General features: G+C 45.9%; 1 long non-coding RNA gene across 1 annotated transcript; it reads left to right on the top strand.

Annotated features, from left to right (window-relative positions):
• The first annotated feature begins 439 nt into the window (after positions 1-439).
• LOC129381303 (uncharacterized) lies at positions 440-3,871 on the top strand. The gene is made up of 3 exons (XR_008609498.2): positions 440-723; positions 1,546-1,608; positions 3,640-3,871. It is a non-coding gene; the product is annotated as an uncharacterized lncRNA (long non-coding RNA).
• Positions 3,872-18,831: the final 14,960 nt, after the last annotated feature.

The raw sequence follows: 18,831 nt of genomic DNA, 5'->3' as shown, positions 1-18,831 counted from the left end.
CTAGAGTGTGTTTTGGTAAACACATTCAGAATGTCTAACTCAAGAACTTTTCTAGATCTTTTTGTCTAAAAGTGCATAAAATGCCAAACGACGTGTTAAAAGTGCGGTTACCGTCGGCCGTCGGCGTTAGCGAAAAAAAGACGCCTCAGACAAATCGAACTCGTTGGAAGCAACATAAGTTAATTGGCTTTGATATTAAATAATTTCACATCAGAACTTCAACAATCAAGGGCGTGTTATTGTTTTCCATACGGGGCGCGCACACGACGCCAGGAAGCCATTCTATGCTCGCGCAGCAGGTATACTGATAGCAGCAGGAGCGAAACGCCGGCGTTGCACAGCGGAGTCACAGAGCCACCGCGCTGCGATCACTTCGGCGACACAATCCAAATTTGTCGAACATCTGATTCTGTGCTGGAAACGCTGGGAGGCAGGAAGTTTGAAAAAACGGCCACTGCCGCCCCCAATGTCTCGGTCGTGGGTTCGTTATGCCACTTGTGCGTCATTCAAAGCCGTTCTGTACATTTATACTGGATATTAATTGGAGTCATTTAGCTGTGCTGATTCTGCTTGCCGTGTGTTTTGCATCAGTGCTTCGTGACATCGGCTGTATTGCGTGTTTTCGCCGACGGCTTACTACCACAATGGCGTGATCTGCGTTCGCCGCCTTCGTGTCTCGGTGCGTCTTTGTATACGTCGCACGTTCGGACAACACTTTTTCCGGTAAGTGAAATACATTGCACTTCGTTTTTCGTCAACAATGTGAATATTTTTAGGTGTTACCCGCGACAATTCTTGATATATGGGCTCTTCTGCCCTGCGAGTTTTCGTCATTACTTTTATACGAGGGTTCTTCTTGTGTTCAGCCGTTCAGCACTACCGCGCTCCACGACTTTCGCAACACCAGTCAGAACTTTGCCCTGCTTGTTAGTCTTTGTGCTTAACGTAGCACGAACCAACCGAAAGGAGTGCATTCGAAGACGACGCGCTGGCTGTAATGCTGAACCAGACTGAACTCGCCCTATTTTGTGTCCTTTTGTTCTTGCGTGTGCGCGCGTGTGTGTCAGTGACTATGCAGTTTGTAGCGTTCCCACTTTATAGCAAAACAAAAATATAACTGCAATGTTTACTTCATCTATACAATTCCAAATTAAATCGTCTGCTGATGTACAAATTTCACTTGTGTTCTAAATAAGCAGCAAAACCTTTAACCTAGTAGGTGCTTCATCTGGGAGTGAAAACACGACAGCTTGGCATGTATTAATGAATCACTGTGACTGGGTCACCTTATTTGTAATTGCAAGAAGAAGTATTTTAATGATTGGAAATGTAGAGAGGTCGGCCGGATAATGGAGCATCTGGCCTGCTACTCTACGTAAGGGAAGGGGAAGAGGGGAAGAAAAAGGGTCACAATGGGGGATGATAATGGGAGGAACGAGGTGAATGACACATTTCACAACTGGTATCACAGGCGTGAGTCCAGGCCCGTGTCACTGCCTTTCAACTGACTTGATGCTATCTTATTTTGTTCCTTTCACTCTATAGACGGCTGGACATCCTTCTTGTACCTTGGCGCTAGCTGGATGACGGGACCTCATCATGATCAGTGTAAGCCAATGTACTGTACCCTCTCTGGTCCTCCCAGTGCTTTTTATGTGGGTTAAGGCCAGGTAGCGCTTCGTGTTAAAATAGCTAGTTGGTGTCTCACAAACGGGCATATTTTTTTGCATTGGTCCATTATAAGCTGCCACTATTATAACCAATTTCTCAGTGCCAGTGTACATACGCAGTTCTAGTAATAATTAGTTTCCCTAAGCCTTACAAAATGTACCTGTAGGTAGTCATTGCTATGTAAGAACTCAAAAATTAAGTCTGCTGTGTCATACAAGTATACCATACATAAGTAAAAATTTGCTACAGCAGTGTACATTACACCTTGCTTCCCTAATGCACAAATGTATTCAAGCCAGTATTTGATTAGATTGGTATTCTAAATGTTTTCTGTGTGATTTAGTTTCTTTACGGGAATTTACTGTACAGCATCAGCAAGCAGTCTAATTTAAGATTTATGTGTGCTGTAAAAGGTGTGCTTTGCCGCTAGAATTGATAAAACATGGGCCGAGGCTTCCATAGAAGGACAAACTTCAATTTTGCTCTACCATCATCAGCACTTGGCTGGCGCTTGCAAAATGAATCACATCAGGTAGCTTGTGCCAGACTGTTTTTAACCTTATTGTGAGGAGATCACAAAGTGATGTGTGGAGGCGCCTGCGTCTGAGATGTAGATTGCGCTGCAACATATGTGCATGTAGAACAGGCATGATGCTGAGGGTTCCAGCAGTTTGCTGAGGTGCTTTTAAAATTTTTTCATAACTGCAATTTTACCTGTGCTGTTTTTTATCACCTATTTCAATAATATCATTGGAGGTGTTATCAGAATTTAGCAATCTATTTGCCCTAGCCCATTAGCCTGCCACATTTGCCTTTTCACTAGGTGGGAAATTATTCAGCATGGACCATTACTTGAATACACCTTTTTGTGTGCAGTGGCTTCTCAATTGCAAGTCAACATAGATTCTCAGAATTACCTGAGGCTATAGATGCACTGATGAATTTGCTACCTATATGAGTAACTTTACACTTTCTTGCGCAAACAGCATGTTAATACTTCCAAGACAGTGGGCAATGTGATCGTTTGATCACATCATGAGATACTTTCAATTTTGTATGACGCATCATCCAAGGTGTTGCATCATTTGTGTGAGGTATTGCCCTAATCCAATTAGGGTCACACGAAAATATATCAACAAAAGTGATTGATCCAGCTAGGAGTGTTGCTTTGGAACAATACTTTATCACCAGTCCTCCTTTGCACGCTACCTGCTTACTGTGTACTGTGTCATGTTTAAGTTTGAAAGAAAGGCAACAGCTAGTCAGCGCAAAATGCCAAACTTGCTTTTAGTTCAACAATTTAAAACGCTATTTAACTTTTTAATTAAGTTAGTATCTCATTTACCTGCAGAGTGAATTACTGTTTTAAACTGATTATATTTTGCAGGAAGCTTCTCAGAGTTGTGTGACAGGTTGATGAGTGGCTTTTTAGCCACAAAACAGCGTAAAATAATTTAAAGGCTGACTCTGCTATGCAACTTAATGACTATATGCCAGGAACAAGGTCTCCGAGTTGTGGCGCTGGCTGACATTCCCAGGGGTCTACTAGAACACATAAATACCCGAGAAAGTGGATGGGAAAACGACGCCGCTGTAGCTCAATTGGTAGAGCATAGCACGCGAAATGCGAAGTTTGTGGGTTCGGTTACCACCTGCGACAAGGTGTTTTTTCATCCACTTTAGTTTTCATTAATTTATCGTTTCTTTATTTCATTTATTAGGCACAAGTAATTTCCCCTATGTTGTCCTTGGTGTCAGTGTTTGTTGGCTTCTTATGATAGGAAATATACTAGTCATTTTAAACATCATCGCATACATACCTTAAGATACCCGTAATTTAAGAGAAAGGAGTGCTTAAATTTATTTTTATTGTGAGCCAAACTTCTTACTTAGCACATATTACTAATTGGAGTTCCAATTTCAATATTCCCATTTCCTCCCTCACCTTTTTTCCCCTCTTCTGTGCAGGTATTGCTTGCCTATGTCTACAAGAACCGTCACGCGTGGCCTGTGACAGCAAGCTTTTGTGGGCAGCAAGTGCTCTCCTACGAAGGCTGGCCTACTCTGGCAGCGGCGGCAATCATCTTCAAGATTTATCCATGATCACCTTTGCTGCTATTTGTCACTCTTGTTGATTACACTTTCTGCATCTTTTCTAATTTATTAGGTAATAAAGTATGAGTATGTGACATGGTGTGAAGTTGATGTCTTGCTGCATTTTCGCGTGCAATCATCTTTTCTGCATGAAAAGCTCATCATACAGTTTATGAAAAAAAATAACAGCATATTATGATTTATCTTTCAGTTCTGGTAACATGCAATGTACAAGGAATTAACTAATGGATGGTATGCCGAAGAACGAGCCATTATTTCTGCGTGATGCTGTGCAAGCATGTGGTGTTACTTACAAGAGGCACCCACAAAGTAAGTTACAATTTACTTTTAAATGAAGCATGGACATCAGAAAAAATATATTTATATTGCTAGTTAGAGTGGTTCGCAGAGTGTTTTTCCAGATGTGTACTATCCATTATTTTTTAACTCATTGCAGCACAGTGTTCTGTTTCGTATACTGGTGTAAGGCTATTGTGCCCCCTGTAGCTGAAACCAGGATGTAATTTTTGCCTGAACTGCAGCATCACTGACAAAATTTTTCTTTGCTAGAAGCTATTTCAATTTGGTGGAGACCCAGCAGGGCGAAGTTTTGTCAATAATGACGTGTTTCACGCAGAGATTTTCTTGTTTAGGTCAATGGGTGAACATCGGAATATCAGCATACAATACAGATCTTGTTTTATTTGCAAAATAATTCTGACAGGCGGCATTCAATTGATTGGTCTAATTAAAAAGCACTAATTGACCAATGAGACTGTACTACACCATTCCCATGGTTCACATCTGGAAAAACTACCTGTGCATCACTCTATCCGACAACATAAACTTTTTTTCTGATGTCCATGCCTCGTTTAAAATAAATTGTAACTGTGGACAAACGTCGTGCTACTGTAACAGCTGCCGCAAAAATTTGAGGGAATGTCTAATAAAAGTCTTCAGTTGTTCTTGCCAAGCTGTCCATTAGCCAACATTTAGCGTAACGTTAGCAGGGCTTACTGAAGTACTTCTAGACGTCCATGGCTACAAAATGTCTTGATCAAGACAGCTACTAGGCTTTTGAATTAGCCGTTCAAGACATCTTTTAGACATCAAATAGCTGCTTGCGTGTTTCGTGGGTTATTATGTCCAGTGACAGTGGCCCCTTTCCACTTTTAGTATGCTTCACCGCAGTACAATGCTTAGGGTTCACCGCGAAACATTGGTGTATTGCGAGAAGGGTAATCTTAAAAACCCCACTCACGGAACGTTTCTTGTGTAGCTTTCTACACCGCAATACAGGGGTAGAAATAAGCATCGTGCAGTAAAGCATACTAGCAGTGGAAAGGGCACATAGGTCACATGGGAGCACACCACAATCCAAAGGGCACATAAGAGCACACCACAATCCCGCGACAGACGCTAATGAGACCAAAACGGGAGCACATATCTGTGAACGCGCCAATGGAGCCCCTAAGCCACTCTGCTCCTCCACCACTCCCCGCTGCACGGCTGCACCACTCTTTCAGCGACCCTGAAAAATCGTCAAAATCGTTTCAGGGTCCCTTTAAAGGGACCCTGAAACGATTTTGACGATTTTCTACAAACGTACTGAGTCGTTAGAGTAGGTCCTTTTGATCATTAATTGACACATCTAAGTGCTCCGGGTAAAGCTTGTAATTTATCATAAGGTTTTAAAAATGCACATCGCTGCCGATCGTAGCACACCGCTCGGCGGAATTTTAAGCCGCCTCTACCCATATGACGAAAATCACCCATATGACGTCAGTGGGGCGAGCTATCCGATTGGCTGACCAGGGCGCGCGATCAATAATTTTTCCAACTTTATGGTAAACAAATGATCTTCGTAATAGTTGCAATGTTAGTTCATTTGTTTTTATAAACAGAAAGTAACATAAAGAGAATGCACAAGAACGACTTTTCAATACAATTAAGCACTTCCGGCGCACAGCAAGTGTCGTCTGCTTGTGTTACAACGTACTCCATTTTGACGAGAGCTCCGCGGTCAGAGTCGGTCTCAGTCTTTTCGCGAGCACTATGATTCGACTTTGTTGCTTTGTGGACTGCAAACGTAGCGACTGGCAATATGTCAAGCTGCGACATCGTGTCCCTCTGCAAGGCAGCATACGAGCGAGCTGGCTGCTGCGCATCGGACTGCCGCTATTCGATCGGCGCCAGGGTTTGCGCGTTTGTGGCCGTCACTTTACACCGGAAAATTACTAACGCAATAGCGTTTCGCGAGTCCGGTATTAGGGCAAATGCAAGCGCAAGGGGACAGGGTCGGGCCGCTTGACTGTGCCGTAACGGGATGAGCCATGGGATGAGCAGGATCGCAAATGCGAATGGTCTGCACGGTGCAGCCATCTGGTGGCACGGAGCTCAACCATACACAGTAGCAGTAACGAAGTGTATTCTTCTTTGGCTGCTGGTGTGTATTTTTCGCAGGAGTGTAATCATCAACACTTTGTTTTTATAAATGTTTAAAATGTTTTACACTTGGTTAGAGCAATATTAGCGCTTTGTTTGGCTGGTTAAGCGCTGCGCCAACAAGTGGCTGGACCGTGCAAACCGATCAGGCCGCACGTACGTCTACGCTAAAGTTCCTTCATCAGCTTGAGTTTATTCCTCCAGTAATTCGCCGAAATGACCAGCTTGCCTGTGCTTACCGGAATACCAGACACGTTCGGCGCTACGACAGAATGCTCGCAACGCACGCTGCTTCGATAGCTCTCGCTTGGGGTCGACGGCCAAGCGGCTAGCGGAGAGGTTTCACGCGGGCGGGGGCGGGCTCCAAAGCAACCGGAAGTGGACGATGTGACGTCGCATCGTGACGCGTAACCAGTGAAGGCGGAGCTTAGCCCCGATCGCTCGGCGAACGAGTTGAGGAGGAAAAGCATGACTATAGGGAGGAGGGTAACTTCTAATCGCTTGTAGCTCCATTCATACGTAACGCTTCACTTAAATTGTGGTGTGAATGTTCTACTTAAGCTGTACCCTACGCGTCTACAAAATTTGTCCGAACCGTTTCAAGGGCCCTTTAAGCACTTCCGGCACACAGCAAGTGTCGTCTGCTTGTGTTACAACGTGCTCCGTCTTTGACGAGAGCTCCGCCGTCAGTGTCGGTCTGTCTTGTCGCGAGCGCTATGATTCGGCTTTTTTGCGTTGTGGACTGCAAACGTAGCGACTGGCAATATGTCAAGCTGCTACATCGTGTCCCTCTGCAAGCCAGTAGACGAGCGGACTGGCTGCAGCGCATCTGACTGCCGCTATACAATCGGCGCCAGGATTTGCGCGATTGCGGCCGTCACTTTACATCGGAAAATTACTAACGCAATAGCGTTTCGCGAGTCCGGTATTAGGGTAAACGTAAGCGCAAGGGGACAGGGCCTGTCCGTGTCCCCTTGCGTGTATTTTCAGGGGATGAACAGAAGCGCAAACGTGAATGGTCTGCACGGTGCAGCCACCTGGTGGCATAGAGCTCAACCACACACAGTAGCAATAACAAAATGTAATCTTTGCTGCTGATGTAAATTTTTCGCAGGAGTGTAATCGTTAACACGTTGTTTTTGTAAACGTTTCAAATGTTTTACACTTGGTTAGAGCAATATTAGCTCTTTCTTTGGCTGGTTAAGTTCTGCGCCAACGGGTGGCTGGACCGTGGAAAGCGATCAGGCAGCTCACGTACGTCTACGCTAAAGTTCCTTCAAAGCTTGAGTTTATGCCTCCACCGTTCTGTCGAAATGTTCAGCTAGTGTGTGGCTACCGGAATACCAGACACGTTCGGTGCTGCGACAGAATGCTCGCAACGCACGCTGCTTCGATAGCTCTCGCTTGGGGTCGACGGCCAAGCGGCTAGCGGGGAGGTGTCGCGCGGGCGGGCTCCAAAACAACCGAAAGTGGACGATGTGACGTCGCATGGTGACGCAGAACCAGTGAAGGCGGAGCTTAGCCCCGATCGCTCGGCGAACGAATTGAGGAAAATCATGGCTAGGGAGGAGGGTAAATTGTAATCGATTATAGCTCCATTAATACGTAAAACCCAGACCACACGTACGCTTGCGGACGCGCGCAAGCTCGCGTTCACGCGCCCACGCATGCGCACACGGTGCGGAATGGCTCGTACGCGTCGAAACGCGGCGTGATCTCGGGGAACAGCTCCTCTCTGTTATCGCGCGCTAATGGCGCGCTTGAGTTGCCTCGCGCCGGCGCGCCTGGCTACGCAGCTACGGCGCGGAGCGTTCAACTCTCAGTGAAGCAGATTTATATCGTGCAAGAATGTGGTTCTTCCTTCCTTTTTGCACTGATCTAACAGCTATAAATAATAACAATTATGTTCATAAATATCGAAGCATCTTGAAACGCTGTCAGTAACAAAGTACGAAGCGGCGCCTGCCGAGGCGTCTGTGAGTGAGCCCAGTGAGCGCGCGCTGTCGCGCGTCTTTGTGGATGCAAACCACCATTACTCGCGAGGCGCGGCAGGCGCGAGGCGCGCGGACGCGAGCTAGCGCGCGTCCGCAAGCGTACGTGTGGTCTCGGCTTAACGCTTCACTTAAATTGTGGTGCGAATGTTCTACTTAAGCTGCACCCTACGCGTCTACAAAATTTGTCCGAACCGTTTCAGGGGCCCTTTAAGCAAAGTCGGACACGGCGACGCCACATCGTGGTTCGCAGAACTTCGCTGCCGAGGCGCTAGGCCACTTCGACATTTCAATTATCAAGGAAGCACGGGCCGCACAACGCAGATTCTGTACTGCCAGAGCTCACCGAGGCGAAAGCCGCACTGCCGCACCACCACTACTCGCGCCTTTCCGCCAAGTAATACCCTTGTCAAGCGGGCAAGTTAAGTGCACTTACGAGGAGTGCACTTCGGGACTTTGAGTCAAACTTTAGGCAACGCACTTCTTAACGGGAAAACAGAGTGCACTCGCAGTAAAAAAAAAAAAAAAAAAAATGGCGACAGACTAAGAGCGCGTTTTTAAAGATGTAAATTAACAAGAGAAAGCTGCTAAAAAGCGATTGTTTTAAGTTGAATTATATATAAAAACAAACTTCATCTATTTTTCTCAACAAAGAACGAAGATGTTTTTATTATAAGTGTGTTGCAAGTCAATGCCGGCCAAGACGAATGCCTAGCCAATCCAAAACAACACGGCGGCGTGCGGCAGTTGATCCTGCTAGAACAGAATGTAAGCGAGTATATATGAGCAAAGACGGCGAGTCCGATATTTAGCTACACTGCAAAATGCCACGCACACGGCTCAAAGCACGACCGGCGTGGTCAGCACGCTTTCACACCAAAATAAACACGAACTGAATGAGCATGGCGGCGCCGCAGTGCCGCATGATTCTGGCGCCGTCAGTTGCGTACATTTATTTATTTATTTATTTTATTTGAAAATACTGCCAGGTGCTTTTTGGCAGCCAAAGCAGGAGTGGTACATAGAAAATAAAAAGGGATACTGTACAAGCAAAGAAAATGTCAAAATAAAATTCGAACACAGCAAGCTCACACACAGTGCAACACAGATCATACTTGTACGCTACTGCGCAGAACAATATATCTGAAACTAATGACACGAGTTGAATAAAAATTCGGTACGAAAGGAATTGCGTGCTTAGCTCACAACTGAGAAATAGCCGATAAGAAAGAGTCGACAGTACGCTTGTTCGTTACCTCTTGTGGAAGCCTGTTCCATTCTCGTATCGTTCTAGGAAAAAATGAAAATTGATAAGCGATAGTTCTAGCCTGGGGTACAATAAGGGTAAGTTCGTGCTTTCCGCGGGTACTTCTACACGTGTTAAACTGTAAGTATTTGTCAAAATTGGTTTTAGTTTGGCCATTCACTATCGCGTAAAGCATCTTCAGACGGTGTAGCTTACGGCGTTCCTCCAGTGTTGGAAGACCAGACCTTGAACGGAGATCAGATAGTGACACTTGTCTTCCGTAGGCATTAAAAATAAACCTGAGTGCTCTTTTTTGTGCTTTTTCCAGCTTATCTGTATCAGTCTTAGTGTGTGGGTCCCAAACGACATCACCATATTCAAGTAGAGGACGCACCAGTGAAGTATAACCAACTAGTTTTGTCTTGCTCGTACAGTGCTTCAGACGTTGCCGAAGTAACCATAGTCTTCTTGAGGCTGACGAAACTATATTTTTAATGTGCGCACTCCATCTTAAATCGCGAGATATTTCAATCCCCAGATATTTAAACGTATCGACAAGAGTAATGCCAACGTCGTTAATTTTGTATGCATGCGATAGTGGACTCTTCTTTTTTGTTACGGTCATTTGCGAGCACTTAGGGATATTTAGGCTCATTTTCCAGGTCTGGCACCAGTTAGAAATTGATGTTAGAGAATTACTTAAGAGTAATTGATCATCTTTAGTTCGAATGGCATGATAAATAACACAGTCATCCGCGAAAAATCGGCATTGTACAGCAGTGTCAAGCGAGAGATCATTCAGATAAACAAGAAAAAGTAATGGTCCAAGGACGGACCCTTGAGGTACGCCCGAAAGGACTGGAAGCATTGATGATTTAGAGTCACCTATTTGAACATATTGTTGGCGTTGCGTTAGGTAAGAGTCAAGCCACCTCAGAATACGCTCATTTGTGAAGAGATGCTTTAGTTTTAATATCATTTTGGAATGCGACACGCTGTCAAAGGCTTCTTCAAAGTCTAGAAAGATTATGTCGACCTGGCCACTGTTATCAAGAACTGCAAACAAATCATTAGTAATGTGGAGTAACTGTGTCACTGTTGAAAGGCCACGCCTGAATCCGTGCTGACTGCTCATGAAAAAATTGTTGCCTTCGAGAAAACTGCTTAAATGTTTGAAAAGAAAATGTTCCAATACCTTGCTAGCTGTGCACAACAATGACACCGGGCGATAGTTAGTTACTGTGAGCTTATCGCCAGTCTTGTGTATTGGTATAATTTTGCCTATTTTCCAGTCAGAAGGAACTTCTCCTTTCTCCAAACTTTTGCTAAAAATAATATAAAGATACTTGGCACACCACTCCGCGTATCTAAACAAAAATGCATTTGGGATTTCGTCGGGTCCCGAAGATTTCCTAATGTCTAAGCTAAGCAATGCTGAAAAAATACCTTCTGTGATTATTAGTTCTGGAAGTTCATACATAGTTGCGTGGCTGAAATCTATATTGTTATCGGCGCTGCGCAGAAAAACGGACGAAAAATAGTCGTATGCCGTTGCTATACAAGTTGGGTCAGTGACGTCCTTATCGTGTATTTTCAATTTATTAACTGGTTCCTTCTTTTGCGTCAAGTGAAGCCAAAACTTTCTCGGATCGCAGGAAAGGAAGTTATGCATTTTGACGTTAAAAAAAGTGAATCTGGACGATTTTATTTTCGAACGCAAGTCCGATCGCAGCTCGGCCAAGGTGCCGCTATCTCTCTGGTTTTTAGACGATAGTCGTTTTACGCGCCTCTTTATATGAATGATTTCGCGCGTTATCCAGGGGCTTCGACGTTTGCTCTTATGTCGTTTCGGGATATATTTATTCATGCAATGACGCACCGCACATTTGAAGTGCAGCCACAAACTATTAACAGTTGTAAAGTTTCTGTGACACTGTAAAAAGAAATCATAGTCTTGTTCAAGAAATCTAATATGCTGACATCGTCCGCATTATTAAAATCATAGTAGGGCTTTGGCTCGCTGCGCTCAGCTTCACGCCACAGTTGGTTTTTAAAAAGGACAGAGAAATGGTCCGATATACCGGGCACATATCGACAGTATAACCTAGTTGACTGACGTTTTCGGATATGAAGACGAGGTCGAGAATCGAACTTGATACGGCAGTCTGGCGCGTCGGGGTATGCACTACCTGGCGTACATCGAAGGTATATGCGATGTCTAGCAACAGATCCGCGTGTTGGCATGTTGACGTAGCAAACATCAAGTCCCAGTCTATATTAGGCATGTTGAAGTCGCCACTCATTATAACGCAACTGTAGCGCTTTTTGTTGTCGTACAGAAAGTCGTGTAGTGCCTCCAGCATAGAAATGTCAGCATTGGGTGGCCTATAGACAGCTCCGATAAGTGCGTTTTGGCCTGAAAGTTTGGCAGCTATCCACACCATTTCAATCTGCTTATTGTGTGGAACCAGCGTATACTGAGTGCCTTTCTTCATCAGAAGTGCCACACCTCCCCCTCTTGAACAGCGATCATGACGGATAATTTCATGCGTTACAGGTACAACATCTGCATCATCTATGCTATCGCGCAGCCAAGTCTCTGTTACCACGGTGATGTCAGGATCGTAAGCAATGAGTAAACCTTCCAGATCGTCGCTTTTGTTTAAAATGCTTCTAGCGTTGACATTCATTAAGGAAAAGGCTCTTTGGTTGTGACAAACTATAGGCTGCGGTGGGGGGTTGTTTGGATTGCACTGTTGGTTGCAGTCATCCCAAGAGCGTGGTCATTGCCTAGTAGCCTGAACAAGTTCGTTCCGCGCCTCATTCCAAAAGTAAAGGGTTCCATTGATTTTAACCTTGTCGAAAACAAGCGTGACTTTATCCCCATTGGACCTGTTTACTTTGGTACTTGCCCAAAGCTTCTTGCGGATAGACTATACCCTAGGCGAAAAGTCCTCCGAAATACTGAATTCTGTATCTCGCAATTTACCGCAGTTTTTCAAAATCCTAAATTTGTCTCTCCCATCAACAAGTTTGAGAATACCTGGACGACACTTATTCTCTGTTGGCTTACCGATTCTGTGGATTCGTTCAATGCCCACGTTGGGCAACTTCAACAGGTCGTCAAAGATATCTTTCGATACTGTCCGCTCAAGAGAGGCAAAATGCTCCCCTTTTGCTTCCTTTACTCCAAAAATGATGAGGTTACTACGTCTGCTTCGGTTCTCGAGGTCGTCAATCTTCAAAAGTAAGCTGTCAACTGTCTCTTGCAAGGCATCAACTTTACTCGTATATTTAGTGACCGTTGAAGCTATGTTATCCAATTTCCTGTCAATGGCGTTCAGTTTGTCAGTAGACTCTAAGTCTACTGTTCGTTGTTTGCTTGAGGTCTCGTATGATTTTAAGACTGTCTTCAGTAGAAGGACCCGGATTAGATTCAATGTCTCCACAACACGGTAACAAATTAACAAAACAGTGATACATCATCAATGTAAGATCAAAAATGGACCGTGGGCACGGCAGAAGCAAGAGGCATACGTTGTTGCTACGGTAAGAATGAACCAAATGGTCTTGTCTCACCTGCACAATAAACAAGAAGGGATTCATGAGACGCATGGTCTCGGTGCTTCCGCCGTGCCCACTGGTGATCTGTGCTGTGCAGTCCCTTAAGTACACCCATGTAGGAGACGTAGATGACGTTGGTATCACGTGAACGTCTGGCGTAGCTCTCCAACCGCGCAGGCTCCATAGACAATCGTCGGCACCGTGAAACGATGTGTCAAACCCGGCAACTTGTTGCGCAGTCGTAGTAGCATTAGGTAGATTGTCGGTGTTCAGTTCCTCGGCCGGTACAGGTGAAGAAGTGAAAAGGACGGCCTGCACAATAAACAAGAAGGGATTCATGAGACGCATGGTCTCGGTGCTTCCGCCGTGCCCACGAATGATAAATTCGTTTCTTTATTGTGCTGTTTCGCTTCTCGCAAAACACAAATTATATTGTTAAAAGCTGCTCAATAACTGAAATGAACTTTTGTGTCCTTTTTCTATGCATTACATTTTGCGTCGTTGAAAGCGTTGGTGGCGAGGCTAGGCACTCCTTCAAACCGTTGGCGGCGAGGCTACGCACTCGGCCAGTAAAGTGCGTTCCGTGAACGTACTCCGACTTGAGTGCACTCATCTGAGAGTACACTCCGCTGCGACGTTAAGATTTGGGAAAGTGCACTTAAAAACCGAGTGCACTCGCTGTAAGTGCACTTAACTTGCCCGCTTGACAGGGGTATAACACAGAACCTATCACCCGAGAACCAACACGCCATGGCGTCGCTCGGCACCACCATCATCCCTTCTGAAAAATCCCTAAACGATCCTGTCCCTAGGCACCTAGGATCAGGTCACGTGAGGGATTTTGTACGACATTTTATAGCGTCCTCGATCACCTTGCCCCGGTGTTGCCCCGAAACCAGAATGGTGCGCTTTGCACCGCCGTGGTGGCGCACTGCGCAGGGTCAACATCGAGGACAAAACTGCACCCCGTGCGGGGTGCTTGCATGCAGCGCTACTTTGCCCTTGGCGCGCAAAACGTGCGCGAACACGCACGCGCGCACATTTTATTGTTTGCAGGTGCTGAGCATCTGCGGCAAGCTCTCGAACCTTGTCAAACTGCGTGCTCCGACATACCTGGCTGCAAGCAAACACCAATGGATTTTATAATTAATCCTGACGACCCGTTCAACGAACCTGTCCAATTTCGGCCGCTCTTCACCACATTGTTTTGGACGAGGTCGAGCAGCATGTCGTCTTCGCTGTCAGACGAACTTGAAAAAAGCTCATCGATTGCGGCAACTAGCAGCGATTCCTTTCTCATTGCCGACATCTCCACTAGCTAACTCCGACAACTCCGTTGCAACCGCAGCTATCGGGCCAGAGCGTCCGCGGTTCTGCCAGGGGTAGCACACTTTCAAGTTCAACAAATGGCCACAGAGTGCGAAAAAATCGACCGCGCGCCGCTGCTAACAAAGCCAGCGTAGTAGCATCACTTCGGGATACTTACGTTAGTTCCAAAATTTCCCGGTAGAGGCGTCGTGGACGAGGCTTCAGCGACGAGGCTTCCTGTGGCTTCCTGTGGACGAGGCTTGAGCGACTTCGTTCGTAGCTAAGTACTCTTTTATCTTTATTAGCTAGTGTTTTGAAGTGTTTTCTTTTGCATGGAGTAGGGGCGCAAATTTTGAGTTTTTGGTAGGAGTAGGAAACGTACCGGCTTTGTCTAGGTCTAGTCTAGTCTTTGTCTAGTCTAGGTCTGGCGGCTCCCCCGTTAGGCCTAGGGGGTATTTCTTTCAGCTAGCTCTTCGGATTCTTACATGGAGTAGGGAGTGATAATTCTTTGTTTTTGTTTGGGATAGCGGTCGAGGTCGGGTTTGCGTGAGTGATTTGGCGAACTTGCTCGTTGGGCCTAGTGACGTAGGCCTAGCGATGAAATCGAAAAACGTGAAGGCCGCGGGGGACGGGGAGCAAGTGCAGTGCGACGAGTGCCTGCGCTGGTGCTTCCTCGACGAGACTAAATTCCAGAATTTAGCAGACGCGGTGGGGTCTAGCTTCACGTGCAGGTCGTGCGAGGGCGTCAGGGAAGCCGTCCAAAAACTGGAAGGGAATTGGGCGGCTAAGTTTGAAGAGCTTAAGGCAAACCTGAGGGAGGAGCAGGAGAAGCGGGTAGCACTGCAGGCGAAGGTTGAAAATTTCGTCAAGGTGGAGGCGGCCCAGGCCGCGCAGTTGGTGAGGACTGTGGCCGAGCTTGGGGAGGCGAAAGAAAGGAGCGCCGAACTGCAAAGGCGGCTCGACGTTCTTGAGACTCGGGCAGCGGATAATGTCGGGTCAGGACACCAAAGCGAGGGCGAAGTGGGAGGCAGGGAGCCAAGGCAAGCGGTCGCCAGCTCGCCGCCGGTGAATCGGCGTAGCTATAGCGAAGCAGCGCAACACGCCCCGAGTGAGGCGACGCTGCAGCCACAGGAAGCCGGGAAGCAGGGAGAGGTAGGAGAGAGTGAAAGGGTGATTATCGCTGGCGACTCAAACATGGCTGGGTGCTCAAAAGCAATTGTGGAGAGGGTGAAAGGCGACAAAAGAGTGGCGGTAGGGACATTTCCAGGGCAGACACTGGGTTCTGTCATGGAGCGAGCAAAAGAAAAGCTCACGGAAAATGCCCACGTGCGCAACCTTGTCGTAGTAGCAGGTGGGCTAAATGACGTCCTGAACAGGAAAGGGCCAGGACTTGCCCAGCGCTTGGCGAAGGGGGTGGACGACTTGCGCGAGCTATCCCCTCAGGTGCAGATCGTGGTTTGCACGGTGCCGGAGGTGCCTGTGCGTGAGTCACGTACAAAGAGCCGTAATGGCTGCCAATGAGGCAATATGGAAAATGAGCCGAGAGAAAGGCTTCGAGGTTGTCGAAGTAAACAGGGAAGTGAGAAGTTGTGGTGGTTTTAAACGAGATGGGATCCACTTCAATTACAGGCTAGCACGAGAAGTGGGCTGGCGACTTGGGGGTCGCGCTGTTGCTTTTTTAGGGGGCCCGCGGGCGCTCAGGAGGTCAGAGTAGGTAGTAATAAAGAAGGTCCCCTAGGGGAACATCAGAAGAGCATCGCCGTCGATAACAGAAAAAGGAGGAAAGCAAGAACAAGAGCTCGCCATGCAATAGGCTACATAAACATGCAGGGCGGCAGAAGAAAGGAAAAGTAGGCAGAGATTGAGGAGCAGTTACATAGAGAACAAATAGGGGTGTATGCGGTTACAGAAACGCACCTTAGAGACTCAGAAGAGCCGCCAGTTATTGAGAATTATGTATGGGAAGGGTGCAACAGAACTAAGTCGGAAAGAAAGGGAGGGGGAGTCGGAATGCTCATCCATCAGGGAGCCAAATGGAAAAGAGTAAATTCACAATGTCAAGAGCATCTTTGGTTATCAGGTACAATGAGTGGGAAAGAAACTTGGCTTGGAGTTACGTATTTGTGGACCGGAATAAATTGCACAGAGAAGAATAAAGAGTTAGTGGAATGCATAAGCGCTGATATTAGGGGTTTCGGGAATGGTGCTGAGATAGTCCTATTAGGTGACATGAATGCCCACATACAGGATTTAGATGGCTATACCGACAATAACGGGAAGTCAATGCTAGACCTTTGCGAGCAACATAACCTCGTGATCGTGAATACAGGGCCTAAGTGTGAAGGACAGATCACGTGGGAAGTGGGAAACCGGCAATCGACCATTGATTACTGTCTGATGACAGAAGGAATTCATGATAAGTTGAGAGAAATGGTCATCGATGAGGAAGGGTTTAGCAGCATAGGGAGTGACCATAAACGCATCATTTTGAAAATGGGATATGTAGTTGGGAAAGAGAGCAACGAAAGCAAAATGGCCAGTCCAAATTTGAACGCTGAACAAATAGCAAATATAGTCACTAGAGTGGAGGAAGAAATTGGCAAGTCGCCAAGTAAGGGGTGGGAATATGGTGAACTTCTAAGTGTAGTAACGACAGAAATAGGGAAAGAGAAACAACATGTTCATTGGAAAGGAAAAAAGAAACCGAAAAGCTGGTGGAACAAGGAGATACGAGAAGCCATCGCCGAACGACAGAAAGCATCTCGAGAGCACAGGTAGGCAAAGAAGGCGCAGTTGCCACAGGATGAAGTAACCAGTAAATGGGAAATATACCGGGAGAAAAAGTCTATGGTTCAAATACTGGTGCAAGCAAAATTAAAAGGTGAAAGTGAACGTTGGTTGTCAGAAATACGTGAGAAAAAGAAGGCCGCACCTAGAATATTTTGGAATCACATGAAATTATTAGGCAGGAAGGCAACAACAATACAACAACATATCCTAGACGAAGATGAAAACAGACTGGAAGGAGAAGCAGCAATAAATTACATCCAAAAAGTAACAGCCGAATCTTTCCAAGGCAAGGACAAGGTTGTATTTGAAGAAAAAAAGAGCATGAAAGAGACCCAAGGGGGAAAGGAGCTAGTGCTTACAAATTTAAACTGGAAGAAAGCGGAAGAGAAAATTCCTAAGCGCACAGCCACAGGGCTAGACGAGGTTCCCGTTAGGCTGATAAATGAACTGGGACCAAAAAGTAAGGAAGCTCTCGTGAAAGCAGTTGAAAAAACTTTAAAAGATAGACGAATACCAGACAGTTGGCGACAAAGTAGAATGAATTTAATTTATAAAGGTAAGGGGGAGAAAGACAGAATTCACTCGTATAGACCGTTGACCATTACATCGGTAATATACAGGCTAGCAATGCAGGCAATCAAATTAAAGCTTCAAGCATGGGCAGAAAATAATGGCATTTTGGGAGAGCTTCAGAATGGCTTTAGAATAGGTAGGCGTTTGGATGATAACTTGTTTGTTCTTACTCAGTGTATTGAAATATCAAAAGCAGAAAGCAGACCGTTGTATGTGGCCTTTTTGGACATTACAGGAGCATACGACAACGTAGACCGCAGCATTTTGTGGGATATTCTGGAAGGGGAAGGCTTAGGTAACGATCGTATACAGCTTTTGAGAGAGATTTACCTAGAAAATACTGTTTGCGTTGAATGGGAAGGGATGAGGAGCGCGGAGAAAGTTCATATCAACAAGGGACTGAGGCAGGGGTGCCCTTTATCCCCGCTGCTGTTTATGATGTACATGGTGAGGATGGAGAGGGCGCTAGAAGGAAGTAATATCGGGTTTAATCTCTCATACAAACAGGCAGGTACAGTAATAGAGCAGCAACTCCCAGGTTTATTTTATGCGGACGACATTGTGTTGCTCGCAAACAAGCAAAGTGATTTGCAACGTCTGGCTAATATCTGTGGACAGGAAGGCAACAATTTAGGTTTGAAATTTAGTGTTAGAAAATCAGGTGTTATTGTATTCAATGAAAACAGTGAACAGACAGTGGAGATACAGGGCCAAGAAATACCTCGGGTAACAGAATATAAATACCTTGGTATATGGATAAACGAAGGCAACGGATATATGGAAACACAGGAAAAAATCATAACAGTCAAGGGGAAGAGAAATGCAGCCATAATGAAGCACAGAGCGCTATGGGGATACAATAGGTACGAGGTCCTCCGAGGTATGTGGAAAGGGGTAATGGTTCCAGGACTTACTTTTGGAAATGCGGTTGTTTGCTTTAAATCAGGGGTACAATCAGGACTCGACGGGAACCAAAGGTCAGTGGGTCGCCTCGCATTGGGCGCTCACGGGAAGACTACAAATGAAGCTGTGCAGGGGGATATGGGCTGGACTAGTTTTGAAGTGAGGGAAGCTCGCAGTAAAATTGAGTATGAAGAACGGCTGAGGAATATGGAAGAAAGTGAATGGGCTGGGAGAGTGTTCAGGTAT

Source organism: Dermacentor andersoni, chromosome 1, assembly GCF_023375885.2.
Source record: "Dermacentor andersoni chromosome 1, qqDerAnde1_hic_scaffold, whole genome shotgun sequence".
In the NCBI taxonomy this organism is placed as follows: domain Eukaryota; kingdom Metazoa; phylum Arthropoda; class Arachnida; order Ixodida; family Ixodidae; genus Dermacentor; species Dermacentor andersoni.
The sequence above is the reverse complement of the archived record's forward strand: the minus strand, read 5'-3'. Positions and strand labels throughout refer to the sequence as shown.